Raw genomic sequence first — 15,665 nt, forward strand, 5'->3', positions numbered from 1 at the left:
CCCCCCCCCCCCCCATCCCAAGTCAGTGTTTAATGCCAGCAATAACTGATCAATAGGAGTAGCTAAATTTCAGCACAAATGATGATGGATGGATGTACAGTGCATAAATTACTTTTTAGTCAAATTCATATTCATTTTTCATCTTATAGAGATATATTGACAATTGATCAGTAATCTGTAGCACATCTTCCAAAGTGTTGATACATACTAATGATAATAGTATATTAGTGAAAGCGTGATTTGTTTTTCAACAGGATAATACATTAATATATTTGCTATTTGTTAGTAAATGTTTTCAATCCTGGACCAGATCCAGTCCAGGTTTGCTGGATTACCCAGGTTCACTGATGAAAGTGTATCTTCTCCAGCCTTGGAGAGCTTTAATAAATCAGGCTATCTGTTCTAATAATTCACCATATGTGTTTATATTTCAGTTTGAGCTACTGACCCCTGTAAACCACAGGAGATACAGTGAAATAAAAAAAACAAAACAAAAAGTTATGGAAAGTCTGAAGTTTTAGCTATCCCTAGAACAAGAATAGGGGAGAATATTCTAAATGAGACATGTATTCTGGAGACAACTGTCTAAGAGGAGATTCAGGAGATTTCTTCTGACTTCCTGCTATTTCTTTGAGGAGTGAAGGGAAAGCTTTACCAATCCCATTTTATAAAATTGAAAAAAATGGAAGAATTACATTTTCTGAATATCCTCCTTGATATTTCTTATGAGCTGTAGAAGTGCTTGTGTTGAAGTTTAGAATTAATTTCTTTGTATTGAAATCTTTTTTTTTAGTCTGGGCATGTCCAGTGTTCAGGTGACATGTAGTAGTTGGTAATAGCTCTTTCTACTTTCCATACACATTGTAGCTCAAGCAGTTGAGTCACCCTACAATACCTGAAATCAAACCTCTCATTGGTTTGGACTCGTGCTCATGCTTCTGTGCGTGCCTGTAAGAAAAGATTTGATGAATCACAGGCTCATACTCCTTTGTGCCCATCCATGTGCAAGGATGTGTGTCCCTGCATGAACAGAATACACAGTGCACACAGGCACACATTCCTCAGTCTTCTACTAGTCACTGGATCACTTGTGTCAACTTGGATTGTACCCCAACCTTACTTTTTCTATCTCCTGTTACCTTGTATGGACCATTATTACGCTTTGCCAACTGCACATGTCAGCACATTTCTGAACCTTGCATGTTACTGGACTTGCCTCTGATCTGTGCTTCTATACCTCATTTAATGGCACTAATGTCCTCAGTGCCCTCAGTCAGCAAGATCAGGGCTAGATTGGCAAGAAATTCTACCTCCATCACCACAGCATCCACCAGGCCCCCATGCTCCATCAATTTCTTGCTGCAGTTGAAACTTCCACCAAGGCGGTATACAGTATGCGGGCTGAAGAAAGTAACATGGCAGATACAAACACATTCCTTTTAGTGTAGCCAGACAGTTGATAATTGATTTTTGCTGTGTTTGTCGTTCATTAATACTATTATCATGTATTTGAAGAGCATCAACATGTTACAAAGTGCTTTATAAAGTCCATAGTCATGTCACTAACTGGGTCAAGATCTATTGTACCTATCATAGTTATATGTCATTACCACAGTCAGAAACCAATTTCTGGCATGTGGGTATGATGAACTGTATGTACACGTCCTATGTTCTGTACGTATATGCCAAGATCTGAAGCAAACAATGTATACAACTATTTCATTATACCTGGTTGTATTAATACATGTTCCTCCAGAATGTCTTTTCTCTGAGACCTGGAAACAACATATGGGATAGAAGCAAGTTTACTAAGGGGTCACATCTCCTTTTCTTTTCACACTTCCTGATCATTTAGGAACTGAAGCATTTTTTACATTTTTGCCTATTCATTCTGTATACAACTGTATACAAACTCAGTCTGTGGTCACTGCTCTTCGATTCACAGATCTGGACTGCAGGCAGGCCATTCAAGCACATTGGCCCTGCTTTATTAACATTACATTTTCATCAGTGAACATGGATGATCCAACAAACCTGGAATTGATCTCCTAAAAGTAATTAGCTATTTGTTAGCAAATATTTTTAATTCTGGACCAGATCCATTCCAGGTTTGCTGGATCACCAAGGTTCATTGATGAAAGTGTATCCTCTCCAGGCTTTGAGAGCTTTAATAAATCAGGGCCATTGACTCTGTCTATGAATTCAAACTTTTGTACTTTGTACAGAATGAGGCTTTGCATTGTCCTGCTGAAATATACATGGAGTTGCTGGGAAAAGATGTCTTGATGGGAGCATATGTCTCTAAATTCCAATGTAAGTCTTTGCCTCAATGGTACCTTTTCAAATACACAGATCCTCTATGCCATAAGCACTGATGCACCCCATCTTCCATCTTCCATGTCACACGTTAGTTTTTGCATCTTTCCTTGATAACAGTCTAGATTATCTTTTTCATATCTGGATCAAAGAATCTAATGTCTGATTTTACCAAAAACAAATTGAAATGTGGGCCCAGAAAACTTGCTTCTGTCCAAGGTGGTGAGCCACGACCCATCATTGTTTGCAGAGGTGGATGCCCCTTTTATGCCCAGTTTTGATACCCAACCTGTTACCAGTTGACCTTCTAATTGAGGAACCTTACAAAATGTTAAATGTATAATCTTTACATTCTTACTTTACCTCTGTCTTAACTCATCAATTTCAAAGAAATATGTTGGTGAAAACATGGAAATAATGGTTTAATTTCTTGTTTTGCCTGTTAAATAAAGGTCCAAATAAATTAACAAATTGCAGATTTTAGCTTTTATTGTATTTTTAGCATCACAACCTTTTTGAAAATGGGTTTTATAAATCCTAACAATTGGCCTCCCTTATTTTGTCTTTTCTTTTGACTATTAAAATATGTTTGAAAGTGTTTTTTTACATCTATACGAACAAAAAAGTTTAAACTAAGATGGGGTAATGTATAGAGATAGTGGGACTTTTAAGATCCTATTACTAATCACTATAAAGATGAAATATATTAACAATTCTTAAAATCCAACACAAATAAAAACATCAATAAACATGATTCAACATAATATGTCAAGTATTTCTACTATCAATGTATAATCAGTTATATCTATATGATATGTAAAAATTCCTGATAATCGTATGAGAAAACCTGTGCTGTTCCATCTCCTGTATACCATGCCGTCTTATATATGCTTTATGGCGATGGGTATCAACACAGCCCAAGGTGTAGCAAAAAACCATTTACAGCAAATGCCTAGCTGTTGTAAGTGAGCATCCGGAAGCAATTATACATGCAGCTAGCAAACAGCCATCTGAACTTAGGCTATGTACACACGTGCAATAGTTATCGTTAGAAAGGATCTTTCACGATCCTTTCCACTGACTGCACGATGCATGAACGAGTGCTGTGCATACAGCACTTCCATTAAGATCGTTCACTCCCCTTCACTTCCATTAAGATCGTTCGTCGTCTATCGTTCGTGGATCCGCCAAGACGGTTGTGTAGACGATGGATGATGAGCGCTGTACACATGTAAGATTTTCGTCCCTGACCCAATTATCGGACGAGAACTATGGACGTGTGTACGTAGCCTTAGTCTTTCATTGATTGGTGTAGCCTGAAACTTATATGTATTTCTGGCTTTATTTGGAAGCTTGACTGAAAGGCTCCTTTATCTTTACCAATTTTATCCAATGCCTGTCTGAACTTTACCTATTGTAAGTCATACTATGTAATTGTTGCAACAATAATTGTGTGACACACTGCTATGATCTCCCTGCTATATACCATCTCAGTGTGAGTTTCATTGTTTAGTTCTGTCTGTGTGCCACAGAACTGGCAGATTTATCAGTGAAATATTCTGTCCTTGTGGTCAAACTGCTCACCCCAGCACTTGTGTTTGAGCTTGTGACAGCGGCTTGTCATCTTTTCTCTTGTTGCCTACTAATAAATATCTATTACAATAAAAAACTTCAATCATAAAATACAGAAAAACAGAATGCTGGGGATAAAAGCTTGTCCTCCAGTGTGATCCGTGAAAACACCCGTCAAATAAAGAAACTTCAGCTGAGATCATCTGCAGTGAAATATAACAAGGGACATAGCGAAACATCCAATGATTTCTGCAATAGACAACAATCAGCAGGTTAAAAATACAAATACATTATTGGACTGCATTGCATAATCCATGATTTTTGAAATTACTCAATTCATTTATCCTCTATTAAACTATAGATTTCATAATAATTATTTGTGGTTGGACACGTTTATTGATATTACTACCAGATGGCTTGTGTCTTGTGGCTTCCATCTTATGTAATACATGATTGGAGACTGTATATGAAACTTTGTCCTTCTCTGCTTGGTCTAACATGCTGAAATAAATTAGTCTTTTATGCCTATGTGGTATATTTATTCAGTCATTATGAGATGTTTTTAATCTTCCTGAGGAAGCACTGAAGCGAAACGCGTTGAGTTAAAATCTTCAGTAAAATCTTTTGTACTGAAGAATATTTTTAAAGAGTACCTAATCTCCGTATTTTTACTTTACATAAAAGGGTGGACAACCCTTTAATTTAAAGTTAAAATTTTGTTTGTTAGTGTTTTTTTAAGTGCAACACCCTTTTTTTTTAAAAAAAAGGTTTAGCACCACCCCCTTTATTCTCGATCACCTAGGCAATCAAGAATGAATGGGAGCCAGAGCTGGATACCTACGTCACGCATCCCGGGAGGCTCTTAGCTGTCCCTTCTGTGCCTGCCCGAGCATCTTGGGCATGTGCAGATAAAGCCTTTCATTATTAGGTATATAATCCGCAGTGAGATCAGCAGGATTTTCTTAAACTACGTCACACGATCTCGCACCTGAGCCGTGCAAGATCAGGTGACATAGGAAGAAGAACCCGGAAGAAGAGAGAGGAAGATTTCGGTGCCTGGCACTCCCTCTGTACTGGGCCCAAGATGGATACCAGGACGACGTGGGACCCGATAGACGAAACCCCCCGATGGATAGACGGATCTGTGGGATTGAAGGTAAGTGTGACTTTTTTGTTTTTTAATTTTAAGACCAGGAAATTTTCAGCTGGTTTATTAGATGACTTTGCATAAGTACATTGATATCCAGGGAATTCCATATTTTTCAATTCACTTAAATTTTAGGATTTTTTTTTATTGTATGTGTTTAATTAACAATTAATGTTAATAATAATTTAATGTTTAAAAATATATAATGAATGTGTTTTATTAATTATTTTAATGTATTCCTCTGTAATGAAAAAGTTATGTTTTTATTTGGTATAGTGGCTAAATGGCTTATGAGTACCAATAAAGATCCAGTCAATTTATATATACTTGTTCTAATTAGTTGTGTGTGCATTGTAATAAACAAATCTAATTAAAGCTGAACTCCAGGCAGATAAAATTACACCAATCAATGCAGCTTTGTGTTAACACACACTTGAATGTATTATTTGCAGGCAGTGTAAGTGCCTGAAAGTGAAATCCAAGTATAGGAGAGCGAGAACTTGAAAAAGTAGTGTATGCAGGAGTGGCCAATCATTGTAGCTTCAATAGCTTCATTTTAGGACATTGCTTCTGAGTCATTTAGAGTTGACATTGCTTCTAGAGTTCAACTTTAACATGTTTACATAAAAAGCCAAAAAAGTATATAAGTAAACAATATCTACCGGCTCACCACTTAGGCTTAGTCTACACGGACTGTTTCCCCAGCGTTTAACCTGAGGCTTTTAAAGCCCTTGTTTAAAGTCCCCATGCATTCCAATGGGCAAATCTACACCAGGACGTTTCCTTCAGGCACGTTTTTAAGCTTTATTTTAAACGTTGCTTGCAACGTTTAAAAATTTAAAACGCTGGTAAATCGCGGGAAAACGCGGGAAATCGCGGGAAATCGTGGGAAATCGTGGGAAAACGCGTCCATTGATTTTAATGGGAACGTTTTCCTGCGTTTATGCATGCTAGAAATAGTCAATAAAAAAGCTTCCATTGATTTCAATGGAGGCTTTTACAAACGTTTTAACAATAGCCTGTGTCCTGTGTCACTATTCCATGTGTCATGCATGAATAATTACATGTACTATGCTGTTAAAAATTAACACCTATGCCTGGCACGTGTGAAGATTGTCTGCCATTGTGTTTGCTTGTGGTGCTATTCACACCTGCAAATGATGTCATTCATTATCACTTGTGTGTAGTCATTGTCTTTAATTGTGCTTCACTTTGCACTCTTTTCACTCTATTCTGCGTATACTGTTACATTTATCACTGTACTGTTGCATGATCACATTATCACATGTATGCAGGGATGTATGTACTTCCTGTACTTGCAGAAATCACTGCCCAGGGTTACAATTTGCATTTCTACCAAGTGCTAAAACGCTTGTAAAATCGCGGTAAAACGCGGTAAAACGCGGATAAACGCGGCATAGACGTTTTTCAGCTTTTCCCAGCATTTAAAAAAAAGTTTTAAAACGTTAAAATAAATGCATAAAAACGCTTATAAACGCAGTAGGAACGTTTACATGCCTTTTTACAAAACGTCCATGTAGACCCAGCCTAAGTGCATAAAAACGCTTATAAACGCAGTAGGAACGTTTACATGCCTTTTTACAAAACGTCCATGTAGACCCAGCCTTACTAAGCTTATTTAAAATTTGCTTTGTTCTCCACTGTAATCTGTATTTCCAAATTGCATTTCTGTACTATTATTTTGAAAACATATTTGGGTTGAATTCAAAATAACTAACCATTTGCTTTTATGTTTAAGACTTAACTTAATGGCCCTGATTTATTACAGCTCTGCAAGTTTGGAGAGTATACACATCTATCAGTGAAGCTGGGTGATCCAGAAAAACTGAATTGGATCTGGTCCAGGATTGAAAACATTTGCTAACAAATAGCAAATTACTTTTTAGGAAATCCATTCCAGGTTTTAAATCCTGGACCATATACATTTCAGGTTTGCTGGTTCACCCAACTTCACCGATAGAAGTGTATTCTCTGCAACCTTGGAGAGCTTTAATAAATCAGGCTAAATGTGTTTGTGTATTCTTTTCCTTAAAGTGTACCTAAACTCAGAATTTTAATTTTACATAAAAGGTAGAGGACAATTTGCCGATCTCACGCATGTGCAGTGAGATCTGCAAATTTTTTCTTCCATCCTACGTCACCCGATCTTGCGCCTAGGTCAGGTGACGTAGTATGAAGAACCTGGAAGAGAAGACGAAGATGGCGGCGCCCAGAGCCCCAGGTCCTGGTCTGATGCCGAGACTACACGGGACCCAGTGACAGACACCCCCGGAGTGATTGGACTGTGCTAAGGATAAAAGGTAAGTGTGTTTTTATTTTTTTTTTACTTTTTTACAAATACATTAAAGAGTATGTAAACTTACAAGTAATAAACTTACAAGTACAAAGTAATTTACCATTTTCTGCTCAGTGGGTCCTGAAGTCAAATGTTGACCCAGCGCATGTGCCGTAGTTTACAGTGGGACGCAGTGGGTCCATAATTTATCATCTGCGATTTGGAGCACCATTTACAAAGTGAGAAAGATGGTGGCGCCTGTGATGGAGCGAGGACAAGTGAGTGTAATTTGAAAAAAAGCAGTCACGGAGGTACTATACGTTAATTTTATTGCAGAAAGGACACCGCCTGTCTCTTCTGCAATATTAATTTATTTTTAGTTCTGCTTCAACATTTGAATTTAATTTCGCAAGATGTATTTATTTTTTCAAATAATTAGCTACCATTAACGTAATATCTTTGGACCTTGCCATCATTATCTTTGCTCAGACTCCTCCTGTTGACGCCTGTCTCCCAATCATTTTTACCCGTACCTGTTAGCAAATGATGAGGACTATACTTTATTATGTTGACAGACGTTAAGTAGGCATTGTCCTCAATTGTCTCTATCAAGAAATAGATCCAGAGCAAAAATGGAAAACTGAGATTGTAGCCAGTATTTATAGACAGAAAGTGGCTGAAAGTAGCCAGAGGAGATCAGAATCACTGAGATGCAAACAGGGTAAAAAGGGAAGAAACTGTATTTTATTTCAAATAGACCATAGCAATGGTTTACAAAAGAAACAATGGTTTAGCAATAATATCACCCTCTTAGGGTTTAGATCACTTGTTAGGTATTATATTTTTTCGTTATATTTTTAATACAGGTAGTCCGCGAGTTATGGACATCCAACATACAGACGACTCCTAGATACAAACAGGGCTTCCCTGCTCGTCCCTGTCCAGGACTGAGGCTTGATGGGGCGAGGGTGCGGAATGTATAGACTCTATAAGGTTTTTTTTTGTTTGTGATTAACTCACAGTGAGGATTTTATACAGTAACTGACACCACACTGTCGAAAAATTTGTTGAGACAAACATCTGTCCTAATTGCATTTATTAAAATAACTTACCTGTTCCGACTTACATACAAATTCAACTTAAGAACAAACCTACAGTCCTTATCTCCTAAGTAACCCGGGGACTACCTGTATATAAAATACATTCCAAGTATACCATATTGGCTTTCTTTCATCCATAGATCTGTTTCTTTAGATAATATTTCTATTTATAAGCATGCATAGCCAATCTATTAAACAACATTTTGTATATAGTTTCATTTGGAATACAGTATCTTTAATGTTTATTGTATCCATGTTACTGGATAGCTTACACATCTGAGACTTTGCAGTATATTAAGCAGTGGATCTCATTGCCACTCATTCCCGGCAGGGACATGCAGCTGCTTCTGTGCTGTTTCATGATTAGACGGGGTAATGTTATTATCATTCTCCATTAAAGAGATAGATTTGTGTAGTCTGCTCTGCTGTATAGAATATTGCTGTATTGCCATCTGTACAATGTTTCTGTAACATGCACATACTGCCTGAAGAGAGCCTGGCAGCAGGGAAGAGCAGTATACAGGTCTAGCACTGAAAGAGCAAATCTAATTTTACTTTCCAGATGTTGTGTGTGAAGCAGAGCCATGGCTGCGCTATGTACACAGCTTATCTTTATGTCCTTCATCTTTACCTTCATATGTTTCCAGTTTTCTGCGCCCTTGCCCTTGCGTGAAACATCACGATGATTGGGGTGTATGTGATTTTTTGAAGGACAACTACAGAAAGAACACAATGTTCTGTGTAAATAGGAGGAAAAAACAGATATTTTTTTACAAGGCCTAATGGAGAACAACTCAGATACATATACAGGTAGAATGGAGAGATGACACAAAAATGTGTATCATACAGATAAAATGGTTATAGTGGGAATGAGTCTGATATATTCTATACACTCCTCTCCTGCACACAGTGCCTGCTGTCCTATACTATACACTCCTTTCCTGCACACAGTGCCTGCTGTCCTATACTATACACTCCTCAGTGCCTGCTGTCCTATACTATACACTCCCCTCCTGCACACACTGTCATCTATGATACTCTCTACACTCCTCTCCTCCACATATATGTAGTAGGCAGTACTTTACAAGTAGTAATAAATAAGATTGTATTGCAACAAATTTCAGTCACGATAATATAGAACGCTGACATTGGTCTACTGCAATAAACAATGCAATACAGTGTACCAGGTGTTGGTGGGAATGACAGGCTCTTATATAAGTAATCCAGTTTGCAATAATATGAAAAGGCCATGAGTCAATCAAAATTCAGAGAAGATGAACTGAAATTATTACCATGAAATGTAATGAAACAACTGGCAGAGTGCTCCCAATCTGGAAATTACCCGTGCCGGGTCTTTAGCTTTGCCAGACCTGCTCAGAAATACAGAGCAAATTGACTTCAAATATGAATACAATATTATGAAAGTAAAAGTTTACTTTTACAGTTTTTGTGGAACTCATGAAAAAATGTGAAGTCTACCAGACTAATTCTTTCCTTATGTTAAATAACTAGGAATATGCAACAGACAAGTCTTTCAGTTTAGGACATATCATTTAAATCTCTCTTGGTTTTCTCTTTTTTATATATTGTACTCTTTTCAGCATGAGACAGCTCTTCTTATCTCACTCTGTACAATGAGCTTCTTATTGTTCACAATATATCGAAATGCTTATCAGAAAACTATAGTTATTGAATAAGTACAAAATTACTTTTTGTAAGAATTTCCCCCAAAAAGTCATTTTGGCAGTTTTTGTTCATCCGTAGCTGCACATGCTGCAGATGTGGTTTTCTGTTACACAATTCCAAAATTATTTAAATGCCTGTTTTACAGAAAAAAAAAATCTGTAACAACGTAAAAAGCAAATAGTTGATTAGTTAATATATTTACTACTGGATGTTATGTTTTGTGTTGAGTTATGTTTTAAATATTCAATATAAATACATGGCACTGCGGAAGTGGTGATTGATTCTGGGGTGTCATTGAAGGAAACAAGGATAGAAGTTACTGTGCATAAATTTTAGGATGGAAAGGAAATGATCTAAACTGTGAAAAACAGTGAATGTTGCAATAAAAATGCTAATTAGCTTGGAGGAAGTGTTATTTTTTTATATAACGATTATCCTGGAGTAAATCTGAACAGTTTGTCTATGAGTACCCAGAAACAAGAGCATTAGGGTCCTAAATAATTATCTGTCAGTTCAGAGTTTAGCTGGCTGTTACTTAATTTCCATTTAAAGATGAACTATAGTTAGCACCTCATAACCTTCTATTACATGTTTCTCTCCTCCTTATGTGTTCCTTGAGACTTTTTTTTAATTACTTTGATTTAGTACTATGTAATCCCTGTGACTTTGTTACAGGGGTGCAAAAAATGTATACTTGGAAGCCAAAAGTAGGAATCCAAAGTCTCTACTAATCCCTGTGACCAGTAACTAAAAATAGGGGTCCAAGGGGTATAGTCACCCAGAAGTGTTGGTTAATAAAGGACCTTGTTTTTCCTAAGCTTGTCACCATTAACATCAATTGGGGTAATAATTGCCTTTTTATTGTGCTTTGAATGTATTGATTTAATTTTGGACCAGATCCATTACAGGTTTGCTGGATCACCCAACTTCACCAAAGAAAGTGTATCTACCTTTTGGTATATGAAGTATTGTTTTGGCTAAGACTTTATTTTTCAGGCATTGATCATATTTGATATGTTCTAAATAAACTAGGCTATCTACAATACGTGCTGAGGCTCCAATGAGAAGTTAGAATGATTAGCACCCAATTATCAAAAAACAAGTAACCAAGTATATATACAGTTATATATACTTGTAAAAATACAAATGCTGTTATTTCTTACCAATATATGTATAATGATTTGTTATTGAGCACAAACATACCAACAAGTCCAGCAAACCAAGCATTGTCTTCTTCTCAACTATTTCTATCTTGATGTAGATTCCATTCAGTGCCTCCATCCTTGTTTCATGGCTAACCCCCTGCTGAAGAGCTGCATGTGCAGGAGATCTGATTGCTGAATAATCAGTTTTGTTTTTTATTGGCTTAAATTTTTTTATTGTGTTTTTAATGACATTTTTGAGAAGAAATAACAACAAATATAACAGTAACATCAATAGGACAAGGTCTTTACAAGTGAAATCATTTACCAGTATAGGGCTAAGGTTACATCGGATCATTAGTTATTGGTGAACATAGAATGACATGGTGGTAAGCAGAAGCCCAGGTCTAGCAATGCCTGTATAACACAGAAATATATTGGGTAACTAGTAGGACCTCCCTACGGGGAAGAACCGGTAAATTGCCAAAATATGGTGGTGGGAGATTGTAAAAGAGTCCCATGAATCCCAAATTGTTGTAAATTTTTCAATGGGGTCATGCAACTGGGCTGTAAGGTGTTCAATAACCTGGACATCCTTAATTCGATTTCCAATGTCTCGATATGAGGCATTTACCCACTATCAGGACATAAGAGGCCAACTTTTTGCCAAGTTTGGAAGGGCTTAAATAGTTAACATTGGATTTTCTAACTTTCCTTTAAATGTGAAATGGCATTTATTTACTGGGTGGGGTGCTTGGTGTTCACATGTCCACTTGTATGAAATGTATCTTTAGTAACTTCTAGTCCAGTTGTCGCCAACTGGTGGTCTGTGGCTCTGGCCGGTGTGCCCCCCAGTGGAGTCAGGAGAAGGACTCTGCTGGGGGGTGCACCGGCCAGAGCAGCAGACCATGTCCCCTTACAGATCGCAGGCTCAGTGCAGTAGACGGGTTTTGTCTCTGGACACAACCCGCCCAGTTTCCCATCACAGGCTCAGACCTGCGATGGGAAAGTGAGCGGGTTCTGGCATCATGACATCACTATGGGGGAAGTGTCTTTCCCTTAGAGCTCCCCACGCATGCCTGGTGTCCGTGAAATTAGTGGTCAGTGACAACCAAAAGGTTGGCGACCACTGTTCTAGTCAACATCCATCCATGCTTTATAGTAAGTGGCTACAGATGCCTGCATGAATTGTTTGTTTCCTTTTGAAGGACACCAGGAGCCCCAAAACCAGCACTACTCTAATATGAGAGCACCTTGGCCCTTTTGGCCCCACTGTTTCCATCCTGCACTTCACCATCAGTCAGTAGATGACCCACATCACATTTACAGGCCAATAGTTCGCTGTGTGAAGGGAAGGGTATGGTTCAGAGCTTGACCTTCAAACTCTTGATTTATGCTGTATTTATGTATTTATTGTAATATCCTGGATTTTGTGGGTACTAGAATGCTCTGGTGAAGGAGTGCACCTGATAACTTTAGTTATCTGCTGTAATTTCTGGGTGGCAGTTTAAAGTCACTATAGATTTGCCGTAGTATGACATGATGACAGAAGCTGCCATTGATGACCCTCCCCTCTAAAAGAAGGTGGTATGGTGTGGTGATGTAATATATTAGTATTTTCTAAGTCACTACAAAGAGTGTACAGAATAAGAGTTTTGTCTTAATTCTGACTGTCCTGATTTACATGATTGATCCAGGCTAGTGTGTCAAAATATTGAAGCGGACATTCCCCCGAAATGTGACAGCAGAGACCTGGAATAACCAGTATTGGGTGCTTACAGACCCTCTTGTTCCTTGGAGAGTATAGTAGCAGCTTTCCTTATGGCAACCCTAAAGACTTCCTTTTCTGAATTTTATTATCTTGCAGTAATATTAAAGTGGCCATATGCACCGTTACATGCATGCTGTTTTGTATGTTCTAGTCCTATACTGTTAAAGCCAAGCAATTAGCATTTGGAAAAGGGGTTCTGCAGCCCGTGTTTTTCCTACTACAGTTCTCTCTAATACATTTTACTGATCATTATTAAGTTACTTTTTTTGTGATCTAAATATTAAATCTAATTTTGGTTCTTTTTTTAAGCTTTTATTTTGCTTGTTATTGACGACATGAGGCAACAGAGGTGATTATGTCTGCATTACGTGTAATTTTATCATTAGCAGTGTTAGGATGACATATCTTCAAGTACTAGGCAGCCATTACCACATATGCTCATAATGCTAAAGATATTGAAGTATAGTGCAATTGCACATTATCAAGTTATCAGTCTGTAATTTAATTTCATTACTGCCAATGCCATATTCATATGATGAAAAGTAAAATGTCTCAAACTTGATTACATCTGACTCATTTTCTCTTACCTTTAACTGGTAGCTTGAGGGGAAATATGTTGAAAATAACATTTTTAAATGAGCAGTGAGATGTGAAAATTTACACACATGTGTAAGAACCATTTTACTGATATAATGAGTGGTACCTTATGCCAGTAAACCATGCGGCAAAACACGACATTGGCAACATTGGCCAAAAAAAGGCCACAATGCAGGTTGCAATGATGTAGAACTTTAGTTACTTGCAGTTTTCTTGAGTCTGGTTCCTGACATCAAATTCAATTAAGTTAAAAAACTTATACAGTGGCTATTAGTAGTTTGAACAGATTTGCCTTAGGTTCCTTACCTTTTTTGTTCCTTAAATTATGATTACGTACTGGAATAGCGTTCCTATAATTATCTTCTATGATAAATTACTACCTCTTTTGGAGGTCCTATTCTTCTGATTCTTAACAGTTAGAGCCAGTTAGCATTTAGAATGGCTCCACATACCCAATTACCATTTGATTTTTCAGACATTGATCATAATTTTTTTTGATATGGCCTCCTCTCTCCTAAAGAAGTACTAGGCTATCCACAAAACTTATGGTTATTTAGTTATTAATAATATTATTATTATTACTAAACAGGATTTATATAGCGCCAACATATTACGCAGTGCTGTACATTAAATAGGGGTTCCAAATGACAGACAGATACAGACTGTGATACAGGAGGAGAGGACCCTGCCCCAAAGAGCTTACAATCTAGTAGCCCCTATGAGAAGTTATAATACTCATCTACTCATCACCCGAAGATTATCAAAAAAACTAGTAGCCATGTATATATACAGTTATATATAACTGTAGCAATACATTTGCTGGTATTTCTTGCTAATATGTAAAATGATTATTCTCAGCATAAATATACCAACAAGCCCAGCAAACTAAGCAATTGTCTTCTTCTCAAATACTACTATTGTGATGCAGATCCCATCCTTGTTTCCTGGCTGACCCCATGCTAAAGAGCTGTGTATGTATGAGATCTGATTAAAGTTGCTGATTAATAAGTTTTGTTTTTTCAGTGGCCTAAATAAATAACATTGTGATTTGCAATCTGTCCTTCAAAATGTGCAATGAGTTCCCTATTGTACTTTTGAGTAGTCCTTCAATTTAAAACAAAAAAAAAAACTACCACTGGTCCATTTTCAAATATAGAATACATTTTAATTGTTCTATATGATATATTCTATATGACATTTTTACCAACATCTGTGCAGCCCTTTGGATTGTAACCCCCAAACTTTCATTGATATTTTGAACAGACTAAAAGGGAATGAAATAAAAGAGTTTTACTGGTAAAATTTACATATACTTTAAATAAACCCTTTTGCTTTTCATGGACACAGCACAAGCTCAGTTTAAGCTAGGAAAGTTTCTAGGAGCATATCATCAAACTTGTTATCAAAAAGTTCTCTTAGAAGTTATATATTAAACAGATACATATATACAGCTGTATAATACGATTTATAATTTGTTTTAAAAGTCAAGCTGCATAAAGGAATCTTATATGTATGGTCCGGAGCAACTTTAAAGTAAGAACATTCACATATTACAGGTGAAAATTATTTTTTAACAACCCGCTTTATTTAATTGGCAAAATAAATGACCTGAAACTCAATAATGCTCATAAAATCCCCTCACTTCTATTCCACAAAATAATTAGCAATAAACAGGAAAAACAAATGAACAGCCTGAATGAAATCAATGAAAACATTTGATAAAACAAACCTCGGCATTGTAAAAGATACTTGGCAAAAGAAGTTTGAAAATGGTCCTTTTAGCTAGCAACTAGAAAATGTATTGGGTAATCCTAAGGGTATTAAGGCTTTAAAGTAAAAATAACAGAGACTGTTGATCCAGGGAACATCCAACTGCCTCCTGGAATCAGGAAGGAAATTTTTTCCCCTGTTGAAGCAAATTGTACAGGGTTTCTTTTTTTGCCTTCCTCGGGACCAATTATGTTTTATGGGGTTTTATATTTGGGATATGTTTATTTCCCTAGTGGTTCAACTTGATGGACTTTTTATTTCAACCTAA

Source organism: Pyxicephalus adspersus, chromosome 5 (assembly GCF_032062135.1).
Source record: "Pyxicephalus adspersus chromosome 5, UCB_Pads_2.0, whole genome shotgun sequence".
Classification (NCBI taxonomy): Eukaryota; Metazoa; Chordata; class Amphibia; order Anura; family Pyxicephalidae; genus Pyxicephalus; species Pyxicephalus adspersus.